General features: G+C 40.0%; 1 non-coding gene across 1 annotated transcript; it reads right to left on the minus strand.

Annotated features, from left to right (window-relative positions):
- Window positions 1-21,570: 21,570 nt before the first annotated feature.
- Window positions 21,571-21,677, minus strand: LOC136225216 (small nucleolar RNA R71). The gene has a single exon (XR_010686942.1). It is a non-coding gene; the product is annotated as a small nucleolar RNA R71 (small nucleolar RNA).
- Window positions 21,678-22,194: the final 517 nt, after the last annotated feature.

Here is a 22,194-nt window from a genome sequence, read left to right on the forward strand (position 1 = left end):
TCACATCTTCACCAAATTGGATGAATCTATTCAAGTTCCAACTAGAATGGGAAATGGAGCTGTCGTAAAATCGGAACGCAAAGGAACGATCGCCATCAATACGAAGAAAGGAACAAGACTAATAAATGATGTCTTGTATGTTCCTAAGTTGAGCCAAAATTTGCTGAGTGTGCCACAAATGATGCTTAATGGCTTTTCTTTGCACTTTGAAGGTAACACTTGTGCAATTTATGATTCTCAACAAAGGGAGGTTGTATGTTTGAAGATGGAGAACAAAACATTTCCTATTAAATGGGAAAGTATAGCTATGGCAGTAATGAAAAGTCAAACTGAAGCTGACAGTTGGCTTTGGCACAAGAGGCTCGGACACATCAATTTTCAAAGTTTGAAGTTACTCTCTCAACAGAACATGGTGAAAGATCTACCCACAATATCTGACTGCACTGGAGTTTGTCACGGCTGTCAATTAGGAAAAATGAGTCGTCATTCATTTCCTACAGGCGAGGATTGGAGAGCAAAGGAGAAACTTCAATTGGTACACACAGACATCTGCGGTACAATGAGGACTCTCTCACTTGACAACAGTAGATATTTCATTTTATTCATAGATGATTATTCAAGAATGATGTTAAGCCCAAAATATACCTAAAATATCATATATAAATACGTTAAATTTACATTGAAATCGTGCTAATTATATTCATTTGGAATACTTTTACATCTTTATTTACTTCTTTGATGCTAGGTACTTAATTATTTGGTTAAATCCAAATAGGAGCTAAAACGGAGCTAAAATGGAGCTAAAATGGAGGAAAACCCTAAAAAACGTACCAAGAATGCATATCAGTCAGAAGAACACTCAAGGAGGACAAGAAGCAGTCAAGAGACGGGGAGACAAGTCTCTGTCGCGACTGAGATTTTCATAATCTCAGTCGCGACTTACGAAAGGCGTCAAGGAAAAAGATGCAGTTTCAACTCGCCCCTGCACCCCTTGTCGCGACTGAGATTTTTAGAATCTCAGTCGCGACAGTGAAGCATTCTGCACATATTTCACATGTTTTAATCCGAGAAACGCGTCTGTTCGCTTGGATAAAAGCAACCCTTCACCAACGGACACGACCCATCATTTACAACCCTTCAACAACTATAAATAAGTGATCAATTTCAGAAATTAAAGTTGTTGGTTAAGTTAGAAAAGTTAGAGAATAGAGTTATTATGTTGAGTTTCTGATTCAGAAAAGAATCAGAAAGTTAGATTTCATTTCTGTAAACAAACTTGATGTACACAAGTTGTTATTAGATTAGTTATAAACACAGTATTAGTTTAGTTTCAAAGGTTGATCAGAGACAAGTTTTCATTCTGGTAGTGGACTGACCAGTCTCTATTCCGAAGATTCAGCGAGAAGAATTAACGGCTGAAGCGTATGGGGTCTGACAAACCTACAGAGTTTGAGGGAAAGATTGACAACCTGGATCTCAAAGTTTTCGTCGCAATGCTCTCCATGTTTCTACTTCTCTGTTAACTTGTGAAGATTCACATTTCATTAATGATATATGTATTTCATTCAATGCATTCTTTCTGTTGTTTTTTTGATATTGTTCTGACAAAATGATTTTCAAAATGATAAATTGTTGTTTTTATTAAAACGTTCTATTCCATCTTATTCATATAAGAACTTTGTTGAACACTTGACAGATTTAGTTTTTATGGATGATATGATCGCTGATCGCGGCTTATCAGATATAAAATACTAATTTGATTAAGGTAGAAATATGCTCCGATCCAGAGAGATTTCTACAGTTCAAAGCCATTTAATTGAATAAATTCCTATATTATTACATGTCCATAATCTTTCCAAAGTTAAAGTTGTTTTCTTTGCTTTATGAAAATAAGTTTTATACCTTCTATCTATTCCAATTACGGAAGTATCTGTCTTGTAATCAAAATCTCAAGACGGAATTGTTCTCTAAACTCAATATTATATTCTTATCTAATCCTAATTTACCCGAACCAATTCAATCAATTAAACGAATTTCTTTTGTTAAACCTAAACACGTGATTAAAACTGAATTAAATAAGGTTTTAGTTAAAAAGTGTTTCCTGTTGGTTCGATATCTTTTAATATAACAAGCGTATACCGTGCACTTGCGGAAATCGCTCAACAAGTTTTTGGCGCCGTTGCCGGGGAACGCCAAAATTTTTGACAAAATTTTAAATTTTTCGTGTTTTATTTCGAATCTAGGTTTAAACATACTTATTTTAACTTTTATAATTTAATAATTTTCATTTACTAATTTATTTATTTTTTTCGAATTCTGTTTTGAAGGTAGTTTCGGTTCGTGCAAGATTTCAGGTTCATGCGCAGTTCTCGAAGTTCAGGCATTGTACCAGACTCTATAGACCCAGAAATTGAGAAAACCATCAGGAAGAACAAGAAAAACAAGAAAAACAAAAATAAGACTCCAGTAAAAACATATACCGAGCTAGAAAAAATGCCAGACCCACCAACACTTATGGATTACGCTAGGCCAGGTGTGGCCGGTGTGACCAATAGTATCGTTAGACCCAGAATCACAGCAAACCAATTTGAAATTAAGCCAGCTTTGCTTAATATGTTGCAAAATAATGTAACATTTTATGGGTTTGATAGCGCGACGCCTAGTGGTAGAGTTTCTTACGATGAAATGTATATATTATGAGTGCGGACTCTATATCTATGGATGTGATCTTTATAAATTGCTCTTAACTCTACTAGACGCTACGACTACTTAGGGGCAAGTGTACCCCGTCGTATCAAGTAATAATCCGGTTAAGACCGGGTATCGAATCCACGGGATTTATAACTGCAAGTATTAAACGACTCGGTTTTATACGTTATCTAAGCGGTGAATACTTTGAGTTGGTGTGAGACACAATTACAAACTACTCCTAACTACGGGTGAGACAGATTTATGTAACGGAAAACTCCACGGAATGATATGGGTGACGATAAGTTATAAATATAACATGTAATAACTCCGAATATATTCTGTTGACGATTTACTCTTGCAAAGACGACTACGTGTAGTTCGACCGACCCATGAAGTGCTTAGACTGCATGGTTCCTAGTCAAGGCGTGTCTAATGCTGGGGATCAGAAACTAGGGCCCGTAAGTTCCGTGGTGTGTCAATTCCTACGGTTTTCGGTTTGTCACTTCCGGTAAGGCAACAGCTATATGAATCCCTAAAGATAGCCCGAATGGCCTCGGAAATCGCGTTCCCCTACACAATAGTCAATTATGAGTATCAAAACAAGCAATAAACATCAACACGTATACAGAAACGGAAATTGCAAATCATATATTATAAATATGGAGAGTAAGAATATAGAATACAACCAAGCCTAGTACATAGGATGAGATCAAAGCTAATTAGCAAGTAAAGAGGGAAGAATCGGCCCTCGGGACAAGCTAACCGGACTCAAGGCCGTCTCTTAGGACTTGGAGGTGGAACTCTCGAGCTTGGTGAACGAAGGTGGAATGGAACATCGATGGAAATGACGGATCAAATGAACAAGCTCTCGAGGTGGGAGAGTTTTATTACATAAAATGAATCTAAAACCAAAACTATACAACAACTATCTATCAAAAGAAGCAAAATGTAGCTATGTACAAGGTGTCAAGAGATATCTAAATGAGTGATAGTCACTCTTATTTATACATCAAGCTAGGGGTAGGATTCTAACTTCACAAGGTACAAGTATGGAGCAACATTATTTGGTGCAGAAAACCCATGATACGCCCCGCGTAAGGTGGTCTACGCCCCGTGTAAGTGCCCATTCCATCAGAAATCTCCTGCATGTGGACCAATTCTATGTCTTGTTGTCTCAAACACGCCCTGCGTAGCTGAAGTACGCCCCACGTAAATGAGTTTCTGAGATTTTATCATTGAGAAATTGCCTGGTACGCCCCGCGTATGGAGAGTTGACTCGGGGAGACAGTGCAGTCTGACTTTCAGGATTAGGCCAATTATTTCCGACATGTGTCATACGTGCCGCGTAGGGTGGCATACGCCTCGCGTATGCTGAGTCAATTCCACATGGTGTCTACGGATAAGGCAATTATTGCTGACACTATGTTTTACGCCCCGCGTAAGGGATGATACGCCCCGCGTAAAGGATGATACGCCCCGCGTATTTGAGTAGATTTTTGCTCCTTGCTCGTACCTGAAATACAAATCTTAAGAGCCGAGTTAGCTTGACGTTTTTATTTTCTAAACTAATCAAAAACACGGAAAATTAACTGAAGGTACGAAATTTATTCTTATTTCTTTATTTTATCAAAACGTTTTATTTTTGTAATTAAACTTATTTATTTCTTCTAAAATTAAACCGTAAATCACGCTAAAAGAGAGGGACGAAACGCCCCTATCAAACCTCCTCGGACTTTAAAGTTTTACTTGTCCTCAAGTAAAAGAAATCGAAAGACAAAGGATTGAGATAATTGAGAAACAAACCGAAGGTTGGTTTTACCAAGTGCGTGATTTCAAAGTTACGGTTTTATGCAAAGGTTTCGGTAAGTACCTACGCAAGCAATTGAGTTCAAAAACTTATTTGAGACCTCCATGATTAAGTTTAATAGGCGATATTAAAGGGAGCCGATCATCTTTTGAGAACTCGGTAGTACCTCACCAAGGAATTTCACTCTTACGCTCAATTTTTGGTGGGTCGGTGTTTTCGCACTCTTCCTTGCACTTACTCAAGATCATGTTGAATTTGCATTTTCATCCGGGTTTTTCCTCCTATAGCATGGTTAGGCAATATTAAAAATGAACCCGGAGGGAGGTTGTAATGTGGGTGGCTTTTTAGTGGTTAGTTTAAAAAGACTCAAGTTCCAAAATACCGACTTATGATCGCACTGTATTTTGCTTCGGCCTTAGCGAATTTTACAAGATATACTTCAAAATTGCTCGGGTGGAGCTTGAGAATGCCTTTTTACTTTTATTGTATCCTTTGTTTTGATAGAGGCACAAAAACAATATTTTGAAAGCTTATGGTGCTCATTTGCTAAGGCCGTGACTTATTTCGGGTAATTCGGGTGCAAATTGATTTTGTCGGTATTTTGAACAAGAGGAAAAAGGGTTAAATGTTAAAAGGGTATTAACAAAAAAGTTGGTTAATAGGCTCGAAGGGTTTTCCTAATGTTTAATGAAAACGAGAAAAATAAATTAAGAAAAATTAACCTAAGTAGGTTCAGTTTATCATCTATTGCCTTTTTACCAAAAATAAGTGTACTTAACCCGGAATTGGATGCAAATTCTATGAGTCGAGTGAAGTCAAAGCTCTCGAAAAATTGTGAAAGAATTAGAGTTCTCGTACGAACTCTTTTAGGCTCAAAAATACCTCACAAAGGTTCGGGTTTAAATTGTGTACTATCAAGTCTTCGCTAAATTCTCAACTATCCCGTTTTTATTGCCTTTTTAAATTTCATTATGGAGATGACTTATGGGTTAGGACTCAATGCTTTTGTTTAGTACTAGCCTAAGCTTTTCATAAATTCCCTAACTTCAAAACCAAGACTAAAATTTCTCAATTAAACCATCCTTTGTGTTCCGATGTTTTTATTTTTAACGACAAATAACGGAACTTTAATTAATTTCCGAGGGAGGTGTAGCGTGTCGGAAGAATTTCAAGAGTTAATAAATTTGTTTAATTATTTTGATAATTATTTGATTTTTATTTTTGTTAGTGCAACCCAAACTAAAAGTGCGGGGTTGCACGTCCCTCCGCGTTATTAAAATGACGCCTATTCCAAGGGCGTCGCAAAAAGAAAACAAAACAAAAACAAAAATAAAGAATGAGCTGAAAAAGGGACCCTTAAGGTCAGATCCTACGCGAGGCGTATCCCTATGGGCGCCCCGCGTAGAAGAGGCTTTTTAAGTGCACCGGGGCCAGAGACTCAGATACGCGGGGCGCACGTAGAGAGACGCCCCGCGTGTTCCGAGTTCTGAGCCATCTTATTATAGAAAAGGTGGAGCACGCGGGGCGTAACAGGGATACGCCCCTCGTGAATGTTATTAACTCACGCAAAAACAGAAATAACAAGTACGGTGCGCGGAGTGTATAGGTGTGTACGCCCCACGTGGCTTATTCTCCTTTGGATAAAGTGGGAATTTTTTTTTATTTTTTTTATTTTAAAAGAAATGACATGCAGAAAATAAAAGTTGGGAAAGAAAACTCCCTTATTCGAGCTTAGGTTGCCTCCCAAGAAGCGCTACGTTATAGTCGGTGAGCTCGACTTAGCATTTCCTCCTAGGTGTATGCTTCCATTCGCGTTAGAAATGCAAATTCTTGGATAAATAATCCGTACCTACAAAACGGATTGTTAGCTTCAAAAGAATTTAACAAAAACCAAAAACTATATTTACAGAAATTATTGAAGAGTTTCGTTTGCTCCCTTTTTGACTCCTTTGGTAGTTCAAAAAGAGTGAAATATTCCGAGGTAGAAGGAAACTCAAACTCTTCTAGCTTTGGATTTATTTCCATGGGCCCGCACACAATTGGCTTATCGATTAGGATTTTCGGCTCCTCGCAGTTGAGACATCCTACATGACTTGGGGACTCCTCTTGAGAGGGCTCAATTAACTCGACCCCTACAATTTGACCACCCGGATTGGCGTCTCGAATTGATTCGTCCACGGTTGAATCAATACGAGACGTCAATCTAGTGATTTGATTTCCCAAATCTCTGCAATATGCCTCATTGTTAGATAATCTCACTTGAATATCTTTAAGGATAGAGATTACCACATCAAATTGCGAGGGAGATTGTTGGTGCGAACATTCGTCATCCATGAGATCGTCCCACAGATGACAACTATGATACCATGGAGAAGATTATTAGTATGAAACAAAATAAATTATTCACAAAAAGAAAGTAATATGTACAAATGCTTAGACTAACAATAAAACGTTTTTGTCTAATATTGCAAGAAATTATAAATCCCCGGCAACGGCGCCAAAAACTTGATAGCGCGACGCCTAGTGGTAGAGTTTCTTATGATGAAATGTATATATTATGAGTGCGGACTCTATATCTATGGATGTGGTCTTTATAAATTGCTCTTAACTCTACTAGACGCTACGACTACTTAGGGGCAAGTGTACCCCGTCGTATCAAGTAATAATCCGGTTAAGACCGGGTATCGAATCCACGGGATTTATAACTGCAAGTATTAAACGACTCGGTTTTATACGTTATCTAAGTGGTGAATACTTTGAGTTGGTGTGAGACACAACTACAAACTACTCCTAACTACGGGTGAGACAGATTTATGTAACGGAAAACTCCACGGAATGATATGGGTGACGATAAGTTATAAATATAACATGCAATAACTCCGAATATATTCGGTTGACGATTTACTCTTGCAAAGACGACTACGTGTAGTTCGACCGACCCGTGAAGTGCTTAGACTACGTGGTTCCTAGTCAAGGCGTGTCTAATGCTGGGGATCAGAAACTAGGGCCCGTAAGTTCCGTGGTGTGTCAATTCCTACGGTTTTCGGTTTGTCACTTCCGGTAAGGCAACACCTATATCAATCCCTAAAGATAGCACGAATGGCCTCAGAAATCGCGTTCCCCTACACAATAGTCAATTATGAGTATCAAAACAAGCAATAAACATCAACACGTATACAGAAACGGAAATTGCAAATCATATATTATAAATATGGAGAGTAAGAATATAGAATACAACCAAGCCTAGTACATAGGATGAGATCAAAGCTAATTAGCAAGTAAAGAGGGAAGAATCGGCCCTCGGGACAAGCTAACCGGACTCAAGGCCGTCTCTTAGGACTTGGAGGTGGAACTCTCGAGCTTGGTGAACGAAGGTGGAACAGAACTTCGATGGAAATGACGGATCAAATGAACAAGCTCTCGAGGTGGGAGAGTTCTATTACATAAACTGAATCTAAAACCAAAACTATACAACAACTATCTATCAAAAGAAGCAAAATGTAGCTATGTACAAGGTGTCAAGAGATATCTAAATGAGTGCTAGTCACTCTTATTTATACATCAAGCTAGGGGTAGGATTCTAACTTCATAAGGTACAAGTATGGAGCAACATTATTTGGTGCAGAAAACCCATGATACGTCCCGCGTAAGGTGGTCTACGCCCCGCGTAAGTGCCCATTCCGTCAGAAATCTCCTGCATGTGGACCAATTCTATGTCTTGTTGTCTCAAACACGCCCTGCGTAGCTGAAGTACGCCCCGCGTATATGAGTTTCTGAGATTTTATCATTGAGGAATTGCCTGGTACGCCCCGCGTATATGGTGATACGCCCCGCGTATGGAGAGTTGACTCGGGGAGACAGTGCAGTCTGACTTTTAGGATTAGGCCAATTATTTCCGACATGTGTCATACGCCTCGCGTAGGGTGGCATACGCTCCACGTATGCTGAGTCAATTCTGTTGGTCCCTTGTTTAGTTGCAAGTATAGTTCCAAGGGGGGGGGGGGTTAGGAACTATTTAAACTTTTTTGCAATTTAGGCAGACTTCTTTTTCTAAAAAAAGGTTTGAACAGCATCGCTGAGTAAACAGTAAGGTACTGGCTTAGTCAACAGGTGACTAGGTCAGTTTCTTAACTTGAGTCAGGAGATAGCACTTAGAGTCTATTCCTGAGCTCAGACGTTCAACGCGCACAACTCAACTTGACCTCTTTACTTGGTCAGTTTTGATTATTTAAAGCAAGCAATATAAATAAGGAGTTAAGGTAAGAAATACTTCACTCAGCAGATTTATCCAGGTTCGGCTTCTTCTAAGCCTACGTCCTGTCCCCGGAACACGTTCCGAGATTTCAAATACTCTACTGAGCTCTTTAAAGGTAGAGCCTCAAACCTTTTACAATATCAGCAATTGAGTATGACAAGAGTACCTTCCTCTATACTTCTACTCAATCCTAATCTCTCCGCTGAGTACTTAAAACCGAGTACTCAGCCTCTCCTTTCTATCTCTAGAAATGATAAGTGTTTTGTCCTAATACAAAGATGTGCTAAGACACTTTAGACGATTTACAATCACTCTAGACTTTTACACAGATATGAGAAATGTAATGTAAGAATTTTGCTTTGCTTCTTGCTTGCAGAACTTGTAGAGATTTGGTCAGCGTAATGGCTTGATCAAGTTCTGTATTTTGTGAAGCTTGTGATGACACTATTTATAGAGATGTCTGGGTCATCGGTCATTTCGAATTTCGAAATAACCGTTGGAGGGAAACGGCTATGTGTCGTTGTCATCCTGACTTGTACAGAGCTCTCGGCCAATCACAATCGTGTATCTTCTGTCCTCGGTCAGCTCAGCAGATGGTCTCTCTTTTTATGGTAAAGTCAACTGGACAGCATACTGTGTCGTCTGAACTTTGCCAAAAGAGGAAACACTTTGTCTGGAAGTTTTCCTTTGCCAGCTGCTGTCTTGTACGCTTTGTCGAGACTACTCAGCTGCTTCATTGTGAAGTTGTTCCCGAAGGTCTTCTAGATCCTTCCGTTTGCTGAGTTGCGTTTTTGTTCAAAACGGCAACGTCTTGACATACGCGGGCCGAGTGTACTGAGTTGTTTGACTTGGGCCTTGGCTTCTGTATTGGGCTTGGGCCTTCCAATCCTTATGACTTATAACATTTATACTCAACATTGAACAAACACATTAGTAGAATAAATCAAAGCATTTAAACTTAGTGTGTTTAGAATATGTATTTTAATTTATATTTAAACAATTTTGTCAAATCAAAATTATGTGGAAAGGTGTTTCAACAAACTCCCCCATTTTGATGTTGGCAAAACTATTCAGCAAGGAACTCAGTATGAGCTCCCCCATGATAGTTGACCTAGTATAATTAAGCAAACTCCCCCGTAAAGGTTGAGCTACTGACTTAGTTTTACTTAAGACATTTAAGGATTTAAATGAGTAAGTCTAAGGTCAGTTTTCAGATATAGGTCAGCTATATCACATATTCTATTTACTTAGTGTTAGGCGGAAGTTTTTAGACATATAGAGTGCGCTGAATAATTTGTTGTTCAATGAGTTCTTATCAGAATATTTCATAAGTGTATAGGTTCATGTCAAACATGTTATCAGCATATCATTTAGTCAATAAATATTGTAAGTGTTAAACAAAGCTGATATAAATGAAGATACATAATAACTCAGTACTTATTAGCATATATCATAACTCAGTATTTGAATAAGAAAAGTAAGTATGATATATAAGTTGAAAGAAGTCAGCAGTTACACAGCAAAAGAAATAATCATAGCACATAGATTACAAATGTTAAGACCTAGCCTATCTATTTCTTTTTCTTGCCCTGTGACTGACTTCGCTCGTACTGACATCGCTCATGCTGAGCTCTGGCAGCTTGCGCTTTCTCCCCCATTTTGTCAACTTTAGGGAGCTTGAACGCATCGGTTAAGACATCACGAGAAAGTTCTTGTGAAAGCTCTTTTAGTTTGTCAGCACTTTCGTTTACGCCATCAAAAATGGCAATTCCATCAGCTGATACTTCGACTGGTACACGAAGATCAGCAGCACTAAGCATATTTACACTGAAAGCTTGAGCTTTGGCTTGCCAGATGAGTGCTTCAGAGAGGCCAGCAAAGACTTGGTGGAAAGTTTTCAAGAGAGCTGAGTCATAATGATGACGCTGGATATTATTATGACGGATGTGATTGAAGGATTGTTGTGCGAGAGATAGCAACTCATTCTGTTTCAACGCATCAGTATCCATCTCTTGTTTGTTGAGGTTAAGTAGCCTGATGGCCTCACCGATTTGCTCGACTGAGCACTGACTATAGGACACCATTTGCTCATTTGTCTTAAGTTGCTCAGTATGAAGCTGAGCAAAAAGCATCTTGAGTTCTGAGGAAGTGGCGTAGTCAGTGTTCACAGCAGACAACTTCTGAACTTGCTGATGGAGAGAGTTCAGATGTTGAATTGTTGACAGCTGTATCTCTGCCAACTTGGCAAGTGAATCCTGCTTAGCTTGCTGGGCTTGGAATGACAAGACGACATTCAGCAGATCCTTGAGTCCTTTGACTTCGTTGAGAAGTAGAGTGACCTGGGAGAGCTGAGTTGTCTCAGGAATTGAAGATCCAGCAGCAGGTGAAGCGGAATGTTGAAGATCGTGGATGAGTGCTTGCACTGAGTCAACGAGCTTTTTGCCGGACTCAGTGGCATCCCGATGTACATCAGTATGACCAGAAGAAAGTGGAGTGAAAGGAGTACCCTGGTCAGTGACTAGATGAGTTGGCTCAATCTGCACTTGAGTTGAAGGAATTGTTGATTGATCAGCAGAGAGGTTGTTGATGGAAGACATAACCCGAACACTGTCTGTGCTGACAGCAGAAAGATGGGGAGTCAGCACCATGCTTGAGGAGACAGCATGGACAGTGGTTGGTTCAACGTAACTTATTGAAGTGGTTGAAGTGGTATGGTCGGCATGTTCCTGTTGAGAAGAAATAGAGGCTTGTTTTTCCAACGGCGTTGTAGTAGAGGAAGTTGATGTCCGTTTGAAGAACTTTAGTTGAATAGTAGAAGGGTCCTTTGTTGTCTTAGAGAGGACAAGTTCAGGAATAGATGGTGATTGCACAGGAAGTTCACTGACCATCACTTCACTGGCCTTAACCAGCTTTCGCCTTCTACGTGGTGGAGTGGTATGATGAGCAGGTTCTTCTGAGTGAGTAGGAGTAGGTTCCTTTTCCTCAGTATGGGTCTGGTCAGCTTGATCAACTTGCTCAACTCTAGCAGCTAACTCAGTGTCAGTTTGCACATTTCCATCAGCTAACCAGTGTTAGCATCCTCAGCTTCAATTTCGCTGGCAGTTTCTTCTGAATCCTCAGCGTCATCCTGACCGCTGGTTTCTTCTTCTTCCTCTTCCTCCTCAGAACTATCTCCGTCAAGTTCTTCCTCAACTTGGGAGATGAAGTGGTCATCTAACTGGACCTCAGTTTCCGTAGCATCAGTACCTTGGCATTGAGTGAAATGAGAATCACCCGGTACAATGAAGTCGGTCGGTATAACATCCAGAGGTGCCAGTGTTGAAGTCTTTTGCTTCTTCTGAGGTAGTTCAGCAGCTTCCTCAGTTCCAGGCTCATCTTGCCTGGTTCTCTTTTCAGCTGACTTTCCAGCTGACCTCTGCCTTTTTGCAGGAGACTCAACATTTGGTGACTCAGTAGATTTTCTCTTGTGAGAAGCTGGAGCCTTAGTTCTTCTCCCTTTCTTAGGCTCAGCAACAGTTTCCTCAGTTTGGCCAGCTTGGCCAGCAGCAGCAGCAGCAGCTTTTCCTTTCTTCAAGGGTTGCCCAAATTTCAGTGCCCTCAGCGAGGCAGCTGTGATCTCAGTTCCTTTGAAGGATTCCTCGCCTTCGAGATCAATCTTGTGGTCAAGAAGAATTCGAGTTATGAGTGACCCAAGCCTCAGCATACCCGTGCTGCGTAGGAACCCAGCAACTAAGAAGACCGGTATGTTGATGGGGGTGTACGTCAGCATGTGCCATATGAAGCACTGTTCAAAGTTGGTTGCTGATGTAGTGCAGTTGATCTTTGGGTAAATGAAGTAGCTCAGCAAGTAGTGAGCCATCTTCTGGTGCTATCCCATTGAAGATGCTGAGATCTCTCCTGAGTGACCCTCAGGTTTGCAGAAGGTATGGACGTAGTTGGTTTTGTCCTGATCTCCTGACTTCCTCAGCCTTACTCCCTCAGTTTTGAGCTGGAGGAGATTTCCTATGTACAGAGGGTTGATGAAGATGGTTTTTCCTCTTACTTTAGTGCTTAGGTAGTCGGCGGAGTCACTGGCAACCTTGAGGTTGTGGTAAAACTCCCTTACCAGGTCAGGATATGTCTCATCTCTAACCGAGAACAACCCAGTCCATTCATTCTTAGAGATCCATTCGGCAAATGGTTGTTCATGTTGTACGAAATGCTCAGAGACCCATCTGGAGGGCTCAACCTTCCATTCGCGGACATTTTCGAAGACCTTGGAGTAGGTCCTGATCTTAACAGCTTTCCCTTTTCCAGAAGTTTGGCCAGTTTTACCCTTGCTCGGTGTAGAGGGGTTTTGTGAAGGTTCATCGGAGCTGGACTTTTGGTGGCCGGCACCGGAGACGTTGAAAGATAACTTAGTCATTCTTCGAAGATGGAGGAATTAGAGGAATTTGAGAGAAAAGAAGTTCTAAGTGATTTCTTTGCCTTAAGAATTGATTAAGCGTAAAGAGTAAAAGATGGGAAAATACCCATAATTTATAGACGAAATGAACGGTGTGGATCTTAATCGAATCCATGTGTCAGTTTTGCCTTGGGATCATGTACCGACAATGATCCTGGCATTTATGACACATTACGGCGAATACGTCATTCTAGGCTATACGCGTGCTTTGCATTTATGCTAACGGATTAATCACTCAGTATTTAGAATGTCAAGCGTTTGATATTCTGAGTGGTCAGTGCATTATTTAAGGATGATTTTAAGTTCAAGTTCTAAACTAATTTACTCAGTGTGCAAGTTTACTCAGTATTGTATATTCAGTCAGTTTCAATGAGGTACTCAGCAAACAATAAATCATTCAGCATGTAATTCACTCAGCATTCATATTCATTTAGCACAGGAATTTACTGAAGAGGATTAAACATACCAATTGCTTCTCTCAGTATGCTGAACTGCTCACGGGCCAGTGGCTACGTGAAGATATCCGCAAGCTGTTCGTCCGTTGGGACAAAGGTCAGCTTGATCTCACCCTTGAGTACATGGTCTCTAATGAAGTGATGTCTGATGCTGACATGCTTCATTATGCTGTGTTGAATTGGGTTCTTGGAAAGATCAATTGCACTTTTGTTGTCACATTTGACTTCAATTGTCTTTATTTGAACACCATAATCTTCAAGTTGTTGCTTGATCCATAGGACTTGAGCAACACAATGACCATCAGCAATGTACTCAGCTTCAGTGGTGGACAAGGCTACTGACGCCTGCTTTTTGCTGAACCAGGACACAAGACAGCTTCCTAAGAAGTGGCATCCTCCAGAGGTGCTTTTTCGTTCCAGCTTATCTCGTCCATAGTCAGCGTCAGTGTATCCGATGAGTGTAAAATCATGAGTATTTGGATACCACAAACCTGCGTTCACTGAGCTTTGCAAATATCTAAGGATTCTTTTTGCAGCAATGTAATGAGATTCCTTAGGGTTAGATTGATATCTAGCACAGTAGCATACTGAAAACTGAATGTCCGGTCTGTTGGCTATTAAGTAAAGTAGAGAGCCTATCATACCTCGATATAACTTGCTGTCTACTGACTTACCATTCTCATCAGCGCAGAGGACAGTGTCAGTGCCCATAGGAGTGGATATTGGCTTGCAATTTTCCAAGTCACATTTCTTTAAGATCTCCTTGGCATATTTAGCTTGACTGATGAAGATGCCATTCTTTCCTTGTTTAATTTGAAGACCAAGGAAGAAGTTGAGTTCTCCCATCATAGACATTTCAAACTCAGTCTGCATTTGTTTGCTAAACTCCTTGCACATTGATTCGTTAGTTGCACCAAATATTATATCATCAACATAAATTTGGGCCAGTAGGGTATCTTTACCCTTTTTCTTAATGAATAAGGTTGTATCAGCTTTACCCCTGACGTAATTTCTAGTCAGCAGGAAACTGGTCAGCCTCTCATACCAAGCACGTGGTGCTTGCTTGAGGCCGTACAGAGCCTTTTTAAGTTTGTAAACATGGTTTGGGAACTTATGGTCCTCAAAACCTGGAGGTTGATTTACATAAACCTCCTCGTTTATAACTCCAGTAAGAAATGCACTTTTGACATCCATTTGGAATAATTTAAAATTCATGTAAGATGCATATGCACATAATATTCTAATTGCCTCTAGCCTTGCCACTGGGGCAAAGGTCTCACCGTAGTCTATACCTTCTTGCTGACTGTAGCCCTGAGCTACAAGCCTTGCTTTGTTCCTGACTACGTTTCCTTGTTCATCCATCTTGTTCCTGAAGACCCATCTTGTTCCGATGGTCTTTTGACTCTTTGGATGAGGCACTAACTCCCATACATCATTTCTTCGAAATTGATCGAGCTCCTCTTGCATTGCGTTCATCCAGAATTCATCGTACTCAGCTTCAGCGAAATTCTTCGGTTCTTGTACTGAGACGAAAGCAACATTACTGAGGTACTTCCTGAGTTGATTCCTCGTCATCAGGGTATTCCTAGCAGAATCAAGGATTGCACTTTCGGAGTGCCCTTTTGGAATCCTTATTTCTTTGGGTAGATTTATGTCTTGTGCTGTTCCTATTTCAACAATCTCTGCAGAAGTAGATGGGTTAGTAAAAGTAATCTTAGGTTCACTCTTACTCTTGGTCAGCCTTTTCGTGAATGACTCAGTAGCTGGTTCTGGGTCAGCGATGGTTACTGAGTTTGGATCATCTTCGGTCAGCGGCTGGTATCTACCTGCAGGGTCAGTTTCATCGAACTCTACATGTATTGACTCTTCTAAAACTTGAGTTCGCTTATTAAAAACTATGTATGCTTTGCTGTTTGTTGAGTAGCCCAAAAAGATAGCCTCATCAGCTTTTGAATCAAACTTTGCTAAGCTATCTTTGGTATTTAAAATAAAACATCTACAGCAAAAGGCACGAAAGTATCCAATATTGGGCTATTTCAACCAGCATTGTCCTGGCTATTTCAACCATAGTTCTGTTCTTCCTTTCTACAACCCCATTTTGCTGAGGTGTTCTAGGAGCAGAAAAATTATGGTCAATGCCGCTGGCTTCACAGAATTCAACAAACTTTTGGTTTTTGAACTCTCCACCGTTATCACTACGGATATGAACTAATTTTAGGTCTTTTTCATTTTCAATTTTTCTAACCAAATTTGAAAATGTCTCAAAAGTCTCATCCTTGCTGGTCAGTAAGATGACCCACGTATACCGAGAGAAGTCATCTACAATGACCAAGGAAAATCTTCTTCCACCCAGACTCAGCGGCTGGACTGGACCAAAGAGATCCAAGTGTAGCAACTCTAACGGACGTTTAGTTGAGACAATGTTTTTACTGTGAAAAGATTATTTGGTTTGTTTTCCAGCTTGGCAAGCGTGGCATAATTGACCTTTTTGAAATTTAAGTTCGGACAGTCCCTCAACCAATTGCTTTCTTGCTAGTTTGGCCAGGAGGTCCATGCTTACATGACCAAGTCTCCTGTGCCATAGCCAGAAATTTTCTTCCTTTGTTACTAAGCACACAGATTTTGAAAACTTTTTCTCTAAGTCTAGCATAAAGACATTATCTATCCGAGGGGCAGTTAAAATTAACTCATTTGTTTTACCCTCGTATATTTTACATCCAGTAGCATCAAATATAACTTTTCTCCCATTGTCACATAGCTGAGCTACGCTGAGTAAGTTATATTTGAGTCTGCTGACTAGGGAGACAGATTCAATAGTAGGATTACCTCCGATGGTTCCTGAGCCTACTATCTTACCCTTCTTGTTGTCTCCAAAACTTACGCTCCCTCCTCGTTTACGTTCAAACGTGATGAACTGAGTTTCATCACCCGTCATATGCCTTGAGCATGCGCTGTCAATATACCACATCTTTGACTTCTCGACACATCTCAGGCTTACCTGCATTGTAACTAGTTACTTTTAGGTACCCAATTCTTTTTGGGTCCTGACTTGTTAGGTGCAACAGGTATAGCATCATACTTTATTTTATGGCGGCATACATGGACAGTATGGCCATTCTTTCCACAGAAGTCACAACTGACCTTCTGTTTAGGATTTTTTACTGACTTGTCAGCACCCCAGTGCTGAGCGTGCCAGCACACCTTAGTGGTGTGTCCTAACTTCCCACAAAAGTCACACTGGACTTTTCGCTGGGGATTCCATCTCTACCGAGTACCTTGGTATTGAGTTCTCAGAGGAATGTTATTTTTATTTGGAACCTTTAGTTGGTTCTGGATGGTTGTGACGTCCTTCCTCAGTTTCTTTGAAACTGTCTGGACTTCAGAGACATACTCATGCATGATCTTCATGTTATCATGCAGAGTCGAATTGTCCTGAAGAAGGTATCTGAGGTCACTCAGTTTGACCTCTTCCACTTCGTCACAGCGCCTGCTGAGTGCTCTAACTTTCTTATTACACTTCTTGACAAGTGTATAGAGATCACTCAGGGCATTAACCATATCGTTTCTGAGCTGGGGAAGAGAAATTACCTCATTTGATTGTTCCTCATCATCTGATGCGATGGATGGGTCAGCATGCTCAGAGACGTATGGCTCAGCAAGTTCGTCAGCCATGAAGCATATCTTCGCTGACTCGGTGGCCTCAGTTTCTGTGGATGAAGACTCATCGCTATCGCTCCAAGTAGCCACCATTGCTTTCTTCCCACTTTTCTTGTCTTTCCTCAGCGTGGGGCAGTTTGACTTAATGTGGCCAGTTTGATGGCACTCAAAGCATGTAATGGGCTTTGAGCTGTCCTTTCTGTATTTGCTGTCACTTGAGTCAGCCTTATACTTATCAAACTTTCTATAAGGATTTTTAGAGTATTTGTCACTCTTCTTGAATAGCCTTTTCATCTTCCTTGTGAACATAGCCATCTCATCATCATCAGTTGAACTCCCGTCAGTGGAGTCAGCTTTCATGACAAGTGACTTCTGCTTCTTGTCTTTAGATTTTTCCTTCACCTCAAAGTTTTTCATGGATATCTCATGGGTCAGCAATGAACCGATGAGTTCGTCATATTTGTAGGTGGTTAAATCCTGAGCTTCCTCAACTGATGTCTTCTTTGCTTGCCAGTCCTTCGGAAGACTCTTGAGTATCTTTTTGACTTGTTCTTCCTCAGTGAAGATTTTCCCAAGTCTCTTGAGCTCATTTATGATGTTGGTGAACCTTGCGTTCATGTCTGAAATGCCCTCATCATTGTTCATCTCGAACAGCTCGTACAGTCTCATCTGCTGATTCACTTTGGATTCGCTATGATTATTTCTTTTGCTGTGTAACTGCTGACTTCTTTCAACTTTATATCATACTTACTTTTCTTATTCAAATACTGAGTTATGATATATGCTAATAAGTACTGAGTTATTATGTATCTTCATTTATATCAGCTTTGTTTAACACTTACAATATTTATTGACTAAATGATATGCTGATAACATGTTTGACATGAACCTATACACTTATGAAATATTCTGATAAGAACTCATTGAACAACAAATTATTCAGCGCACTCTATATGTCTAAAAACTTCCGCCTAACACTGAGTAAATAGAATATGTGATATAGCTGACCTATATCTGAAAACTGACCTTAGACTTACTCATTTAAATCCTTAAATGTCTTAAGTAAAACTAAGTCAGTAGCTCAACCCTTACGGGGGAGTTTGCTTAATTATACTAGGTCAACTATCATGGGGGAGCTCATACTGAGTTCCTTGCTGAATAGTTTTGCCAACATCAAAATGGGGGAGTTTGTTGAAACACCTTTCCACATAATTTTGATTTGACAAAATTATTTAAGTATAAATTAAAATACATATTCTAAACACACTAAGTTTAAATGCTTTGATTTATTCTACTAATGTGTTTGTTCAATGTTGAGTATAAATGTTATAAGTCATAAGGATTGGAAGGCCCAAGCCCAATACGGAAGCCAAGGCCCAAGTCAAACAACTCAGTACACTCGGCCCGCGTATGTCAAGACGTTGCCGTTTTGAACAAAAACGCAACTCAGCAAACGGAATGATCTAGAACACCTTCAGGAACAACTTCACAATGAAGCTGCTGAGTAGTCTCGACAAAGCGTACAAGACAGCAGCTGGCAAAGGAAAACTTCCAGACAAAGTGTTTCCTCTTTTGGCATAGTTCAGACGACACAGTATGCTGTCCAGTTGACTTTACCATAAAAGGAGAGACCATCTGCTGAGCTGACCGAGGACAGAAGATACACGATTGTGATTGGCCAAGAGCTCTGTACAAGTCAGGATGACAACGACACATAGCCGTTTCCCTCCAATGGTTATTTCGAAATTCGAAATGACTGATGACCCAGACGTCTCTATAAATAGTGCCATCACAAGCTTCACAAAATACAGAACTTGATCAAGCCATTACGCTGACCAAATCTCTACAAGTTCTGCAAGCAAGAAGCAAAGCAAAATTCTTACACTACATTTCTCATATCTGTGTAAAAGTCTAGAGTGATTGTAAATCGTCTAAAGTGTCTTAGCACATCTTTGTATTAGGACAAAACACTTATCATTTCTAGAGATAGAAAGGAGAGGCTGAGTACTCGGTTTTAAGTACTCAGCGGAGAGATTAGGATTGAGTAGAAGTATAGAGGAAGGTACTCTTGTCATACTCAATTGCTGATATTGTAAAAGGTTTGAGGCTCTACTTTTAAAGAGCTCAGTAGAGTATTTGAAATCTCGGAACGTGTTCCGGGGACAGGACGTAGGCTTAGAAGAAGCCGAACCTGGATAAATCTGCTGAGTGAAGTATTTCTTACCTTAACTCCTTATTTATATTGCTTGCTTTAAATAATCAAAACTGACCAAGTAAAGAGGTCAAGTTGAGTTATGCGCGTTGAACGTCTGAGCTCAAGAATAGATAGCCGAACCTGGATAAATCTCTGATACCACTTGTTGGTCCCTTGTTTAGTTGCAAGTATAGTTCCAAGGGGGGGTTAGGAACTATTTAAACTTTTTTGCAATTTAGGCAGACTTCTTTTTCTAAAAAAAGGTTTGAACAGCGGCGATGAGTAAATAGTAAGGTACCGGCTTAGTCAACAGGTGACTAGGTCAGTTTCTTAGCTTGACTCAGGAGATAGCACTTAGAGTCTATTCCTGAGCTCAGACGTTCAATGCGCACAACTCAACTTGACCTCTTTACTTGGTCTTTGATTATTTAAAGCAACCAATATAAATAAGGAGTTAAGGTAAGAAATACTTCACTCAGCAGATTTATCCAGGTTTGGCTTCTTCTAAGCCTACGTCCTATCCCCGGAACACGTTCCGAGATTTCAAATACTCTACTGAGCTCTTTAAAGGTAGAGCCTCAAACCTTTTACAATATCAGCAATTGAGTATGACAAGAGTACCTTCCTTTATACTTCTACTCAATCCTAATCTCTCCGCTGAGTACTTAAAACCGAGTACTCAGCCTCTCCTTTCTATCTCTAGAAATGATAAGTGTTTTGTCCTAATACAAAGATGTGCTAAGACACTTTAGACGATTTACAATCACTCTAGACTTTTACACAGATATGAGAAATGTAGCGTAAGAATTTTGCTTTGCTTCTTGCTTGCAGAACTTGTAGAGATTTGGTCAGCGTAATGGCTTGATCAAGTTCTGTATTTTGTGAAGCTTGTGATGGCACTATTTATAGAGATGTCTGGGTCATCGGTCATTTCGAATTTCGAAATAACCGTTGGAAGGAAACGGCTATGTGTCGTTGTCATCCTGACTTGTAGAGAGCTCTCAGCCAATCATAATCGTGTATCTTCTGTCCTCGGTCAGCTCAGCAGATGGTCTCTCCTTTTATGGTAAAGTCAACTGGACAGCATACTGTGTCGTCTGAACTTTGCCAAAAGAGGAAACACTTTGTCTGGAAGTTTTCCTTTGCCAGCTGCTGTCTTGTACGCTTTGTCGAGACTACTCAGCTGCTTCATTGTGAAGTTGTTCCTGAAGGTCTTCTAGATCCTTCCGTTTGCTAAGTTGCGTTTTTGTTCAAAACGGCAACGTCTTGACATACGCGGGCCGAGTGTACTGAGTTGTTTGACTTGGGCCTTGGCTTCCCTATTGCGCTTGGGCCTTCCAATCCTTATGACTTATAACATTTATACTCAACATTGAACAAACACATTAGTAGAATAAATCAAAGCATTTAAACTTAGTGTGTTTAGAATATGTATTTTAATTTATATTTAAACAATTTTGTCAAATCAAAATTATGTGGAAAGGTGTTTCAACAAATTCCACATGGTGTCTGCGGATAAGGCAATTATTGCTGACACCATGTTTTACGCCTCGCGTAAGGGATGATACGCCCCGCGTAAAGGATGACACGCCCCGCGTATTTGAGTAGATTTTTGCTCCTTGCTCGTACCTGAAATACAAATCTTAAGAGCCGAGTTAGCTTGACGTTTTTATTTCCTAAACTAATCAAAAACACGGAAAATTAACTAAAGGTACGAAATTTATTCTTATTTCTTTATTTTATCAATACGCTTTATTTTTGTAATTAAACTTATTTATTTCTTCTAAAATTAAACCGTAAATCACGCTAAAAGATATGGACGAAACGCCCCTATCAGGGTTACCTAACGAAAATCCTAACACCCATTTAACAAAATTCCTTGAAATTTGTGACACTTTTAAAATCCCAGATGTGACTGCAGAAGCAATCAAACTTCGCCTCTTTCCTTTCACTTTGAAGGATAGAGCCAAAGAATGGTTAACTTCCATGCCAGCCGCAACTTTTGCCACTTGGGAACAATTAGCCCAAGCATTTTTATCAAAATATTTTCCTTTAGCAAAAACCGCAAGAGTCATAAAAGAGTTAACATCTTTTTCTCAAAATGATAATGAGACTCTTTATGAGACTTGGGAACGTTTTATAGAACTTCAACGTTTATGCCCACACCACCAATTACCCGCTGAACTTTTAATGCAAACATTTTACAATGGACTAAATCCTACAACTAGGGGTTCATTAGATGCTATGTCGGGAGGGCTCTTTATGAAAAAAACATCAGCCCAAGCTAGAGAGATTTTGGAGGAAATGACAATCAACAGCAGTGTGTGGCCCGCGGAACGTGGACATATACTGGTAGCAAAACCATCATCCTCAACCACACCATCAGTTAAAGGTATAGTTGAACTTGATCCAGTCGCGATGCTACAAGCCCAATTTTCTGCTTTATCGCACAAAATTGATAAGTTTATGGCACCACGCGATACCAATGGTAATCCAATCCAAACGGATGTGGATTACGAAAACATGAGTGAGGTAGAACAGGTAAATTTTGTCGAAGGGAAAACCCAAACTAATAATCCTTATTCTAATACTTATAATTCTGGATGGAGGAATCATCCTAACTTTAACTGGAAAGATAACAATAACAATAATGCAAGTGCTAATCAAAATCGTACCACTAATTATCAAAAT

This window comes from Euphorbia lathyris, chromosome 3 (assembly GCF_963576675.1).
Source record: "Euphorbia lathyris chromosome 3, ddEupLath1.1, whole genome shotgun sequence".
Taxonomy (NCBI): Eukaryota; Viridiplantae; Streptophyta; class Magnoliopsida; order Malpighiales; family Euphorbiaceae; genus Euphorbia; species Euphorbia lathyris.